At 52.7% G+C, this 5000-nt stretch overlaps 1 non-coding gene across 1 annotated transcript in view; it reads left to right on the forward strand.

The window, feature by feature from the left end:
• Nucleotides 1-4772: 4772 nt before the first annotated feature.
• The window catches only part of LOC126147088 (small subunit ribosomal RNA), a 1909-nt gene continuing 1681 nt past the window's right edge, over nt 4773-5000 (forward strand). Inside the window, exon 1 of the ribosomal RNA XR_007529973.1 lies at nt 4773-5000. This exon is cut by the window's right edge and continues 1681 nt beyond it. This is a non-coding gene — a ribosomal RNA (small subunit ribosomal RNA).

The raw sequence follows: 5000 nt of genomic DNA on the forward strand, positions 1-5000 counted from the left end.
ATCTACGCGAATCGGACGACACTACGTCCACCATGTCGCGCGCAACACGAAAACTAAATACCGCCATCTGCAAGTCTCCCGAAACATGACCTGCTGCACCGACGATACCGCCATCTATGAGACGCCACCCCGACTACGACATCGCTAGGTCCCACAGTACCCATTTTCCGACGCCACCCACAAAGCCTGCATAATCTGTCCACCACAGGAACCCGAACGCCAGTGCCTGCGTCGCACGAAGTAGTCAACCGACAATCACTCCACCCGCACCCGCACGTGCCCCACCCCAACCGCCGAAATCGCAACTCCAGCGGATGAACGGCGGACTCTTCCCGCACTCGTACGTTGCAATCCACCCCTATATCTTGCGTTTCACGAAGAGTTATATCCAATATGCCAAATTCCCGCTGTCCCTATACATGCTGTAAGTCTGTGCACACAATATGAACCACACATCAGCGAGACACTCTATCACACATTACTCTCTGCCTGTAACAGACACAGATACAATATGTAAGCACCAGCATGGACCAACGTCCGGTGCATCCTCTCCGCCACAGTACACCATCCACACTATGATAACCACACCAGGGGGTCCAATTCTAAAATAGAATATCCCACCCGTCCGACATCCACAATTGCTCAGATAAGCCACCAACACCCACACATGTCCTACACAGGGGTGCACCCAACACCACCACACTGCCTCCTGTTACGGCACAGAAACAATGGCAGGAATGAATCACACAGGTCTGCCGCTCCCTTGCCGCAACCACAGACGCGGCGCGCCTCCAGTCACGAGCGAAAAGCGCATCCTGACGAGACATAACTGCTGTGACATACTGAAGCTGCCTCAGACATTCACTTACAATGATCACTACCAACGAACCTCGGCCCCCCCCCCCCCAACACACTCTCTTACCACGTTGTGTACTGTAATCCAACCCATTTCGCACCTTAACCTAACCCATTTTGCACCTTAACTTAACCAAATTCGTAACGCAATTTGTACCGCAATGTAACGCAATGTGTACCGCAATGTAACGCAATGTGTACCGCAATGTAACGCAATGTGTACCGCAATGTACCGCAATGTGTACCGCAATGTACCGCAATGTGTACCGCAATGTGTAACGCAATGTGTAACGCAATGTGTACCGCAATGTGTACCGCAATGTGTAACGCAATGTGTACCGCAATGTGTAACGCAATGTGTACCGCAATGTGTAACGCAATGTGTACCGCAATGTAACGCAATCTGTACCGCAATGTAACGCAATTTGTACCGCAATGTAACGCAATTTGTACCGCAATGTAACGCAATTTGTACCGCAATGTAACGCAATTTGTACCGCAATGTAACGCAATTTGTACCGCAATGTAACGCAATTTGTACCGCAATGTAACGCAATTTGTACCGCAATGTAACGCAATTTGTACCGCAATGTAACGCAATTTGTACCGCAATGTAACGCAATTTGTACCGCAATGTAACGCAATTTGTACCGCAATGTAACGCAATTTGTACCGCAATGTAACGCAATTTCTACCTTAACCTAACCCACGTTGTGCCTTAACCTAACCCACGTTGTGCCTTAACCTAACCCACGTTGTGCCTTAACCTAACCCACGTTGTGCCTTAACCTAACCCACGTTGTGCCTTAACCTAACCCACGTTGTGCCTTAACCTAACCCACGTTGTGCCTTAACCTAACCCACGTTGTGCCTTAACCTAACCCACGTTGTGCCTTAACCTAACCCACGTTGTGCCTTAACCTAACCCACGTTGTGCCTTAACCTAACCCACGTTGTGCCTTAACCTAACCCACGTTGTGCCTTAACCTAACCCACGTTGTGCCTTAACCTAACCCAAGTTGTGCCTTAACCTAACCCAAGTTGTGCCTTAACCTAACCCAAGTTGTGCCTTAACCTAACCCAAGTTGTGCCTTAACCTAACCCAAGTTGTGCCTTAACCTAACCCAAGTTGTGCCTTAACCTAACCCAAGTTGTGCCTTAACCTAACCCAAGTTGTGCCTTAACCTAACCCAAGTTGTGCCTTAACCTAACCCACGTTGTGCCTTAACCTAACCCAAGTTGTGCCTTAACCTAACCCACGTTGTGCCTTAACCTAACCCACGTTGTGCCTTAACCTAACCCACGTTGTGCCTTAACCTAACCCACGTTGTGCCTTAACCTAACCCACGTTGTGCCTTAACCTAACCCACGTTGTGCCTTAACCTAACCCACGTTGTGCCTTAACCTAACCCACGTTGTGCCTTAACCTAACCCACGTTGTGCCTTAACCTAACCCACGTTGTGCCTTAACCTAACCCACGTTGTGCCTTAACCTAACCCACGTTGTGCCTTAACCTAACCCACGTTGTGCCTTAACCTAACCCACGTTGTGCCTTAACCTAACCCACGTTGTGCCTTAACCTAACCCACGTTGTGCCTTAACCTAACCCAAGTTGTGCCTTAACCTAACCCAAGTTGTGCCTTAACCTAACCCAAGTTGTGCCTTAACCTAACCCAAGTTGTGCCTTAACCTAACCCAAGTTGTGCCTTAACCTAACCCAAGTTGTGCCTTAACCTAACCCAAGTTGTGCCTTAACCTAACCCAAGTTGTGCCTTAACCTAACCCAAGTTGTGCCTTAACCTAACCCACGTTGTGCCTTAACCTAACCCACGTTGTGCCTTAACCTAACCCACGTTGTGCCTTAACCTAACCCACGTTGTGCCTTAACCTAACCCACGTTGTGCCTTAACCTAACCCACGTTGTGCCTTAACCTAACCCACGTTGTGCCTTAACCTAACCCACGTTGTGCCTTAACCTAACCCACGTTGTGCCTTAACCTAACCCACGTTGTGCCTTAACCTAACCCACGTTGTGCCTTAACCTAACCCACGTTGTGCCTTAACCTAACCCACGTTGTGCCTTAACCTAACCCACGTTGTGCCTTAACCTAACCCAAGTTGTGCCTTAACCTAACCCACGTTGTGCCTTAACCTAACCCAAGTTGTGCCTTAACCTGCTCTGTAATTGGCATATGACACGTTACATTAATCCAGTGTTGTCTAACCACAACCCTCTGAATATAGTTCGCTACTCGCACCGCCCACCCTCTTGTGTATCGTTTCATGTTCAACACTTCGCAAGTGTTGCTTACTTTTTACATGCTCCCGCTGTACACTGTAATGTGGACGACTGCAGGATGTACATCGCCCCCACCCTCCCCCCTGCCTTCGCACGCTGGTCGTTCAGGTGCTTGCGTGTTCAATGCCCTTCGCAGCTGTTCACTGGCATTCGCATGTCGAAGCGCTCAGTCTACGTCGTGGTACGGCCTGTGTCCACTGTCCGCTGATGTCGTAAGCTTAACCCTCACATTGTACTGCACATAGGTCCGTATGTACTGCATGATACGCTGTGGCACATGTGTGACCGTACAACGACTGCGCCCAACAACAGCGAACCATACGGTCCAAATGTTGTGCACTCAGCCACGTGCCGTCTCCCCATAACAGCTACATTGCAGTGTGGTACGCCATAGAGACGTGTGGGATTAACGGACGCCCTGGATGGCGATCAGCATGAGCCGTCTGTTGATGTAGTGGCGCGTGTATTCAAACGTAGTCGTCTCTTCTCACACAGTGTGATAGCATGGTGCACCGCGTTCCACATCTGCGACATGGTACAGATGCTGGTTGACAGTCGGTCTCGTAATGGACATCGCATACGTAGGGGGCCACCTCCCACGTGTTCTCTAGTCGTGCACATTTTGTTGCGTGTATGTGGGCAGACGTAGTGTGTCGTGACACCTAACAGACAGGTATGCAATAATCGTTGCATTTGCAAACTGGGATGGACGTCTACGTTTGCTGGTGACGTTACGCAAATGAACAACTGGTAAACCCATTGTGGTGCGGTTGTTGTTGCTGGAGGTAAATCAGTAAGGGCAAATCTGTGTGTGAAGCGATACGCGGCGGTGGCTGGGTGGGACCGTCCCCGGCCGGTGAGGGGGGGCCGCCCGGCGTGCTGGCCGCGCGGTGCGTGGGCGCACGCGCTACAGCCGGCTGGTGGGGGCGCCCAGTGGCAGGCGCGCCGGCCGACGGACGCGGCAGGCGGCGCAGCTGCGCGCCGGGGCACCCTGCGCGCGGCGCCGGGCGGCCAAAGTGGGTCCTCGCGGGCCCGGTGCGAAGCGCGGTGGACATCTGCAGTGTGCTGGTCCGACTGAGGACTGTGTGCGTTGAGGATGCGCCGCCGCCCGGCACTCGGCGCCGCGACGCCGTCTGCTGCTCGGTCGCCCCAGCGGTTCTCGCTGGTGGTTTGTATCGCAGTTGTGCAGACGTGTTGGCACGTGCGCTGTGCTGGGAGAGTTCGCTTCGGCACCCACGTGGGGCCTTTGCCCTTCTGTGGCGCTGGCGTTGGAGCTGCCGGTCACCGTAGGTGGCGCGTGTTGTCTCCCGCCGGCAATGCCACGACAGCACGCTCCCGGGCCTCTGTCGGCAGCGGCAAGCTCAGTTGGGAGCACGGGTGGTCGCACCTAAAGCGTCTACTCGCCTAACTCCGGGCGATTGCGCCTCTCTCGAACCCGACCAAGTACTTAGGACGGCGCTGCGCGCCGCCGGGACCTGAGAGGGTTTCGAGGTGTATTGTGCAGGGGAGCTCAGCCTCCTCCTGTTTGCAGAATAATTGAGCGGACGCTTGCGTGTTCGCGCGGGCCCCTGGGACACACTCCCGGGCGGCCGGCTGCTCAGCTCTAGTTGACGCAGCTCCCTGGTTGATCCTGCCAGTAGTCATATGCTTGTCTCAAAGATTAAGCCATGCATGTCTCAGTACAAGCCGCATTAAGGTGAAACCGCGAATGGCTCATTAAATCAGTTATGGTTCCTTAGATCGTACCCACGTTACTTGGATAACTGTGGTAATTCTAGAGCTAATACATGCAAACAGAGTCCCGACCAGAGATGGAAGGGACGCTTTTATTAGATCAAAACCAAT

The sequence above is a fragment of the Schistocerca cancellata genome, unplaced genomic scaffold (genome assembly GCF_023864275.1).
Source record: "Schistocerca cancellata isolate TAMUIC-IGC-003103 unplaced genomic scaffold, iqSchCanc2.1 HiC_scaffold_843, whole genome shotgun sequence".
Lineage (NCBI taxonomy): Eukaryota > Metazoa > Arthropoda > Insecta > Orthoptera > Acrididae > Schistocerca > Schistocerca cancellata.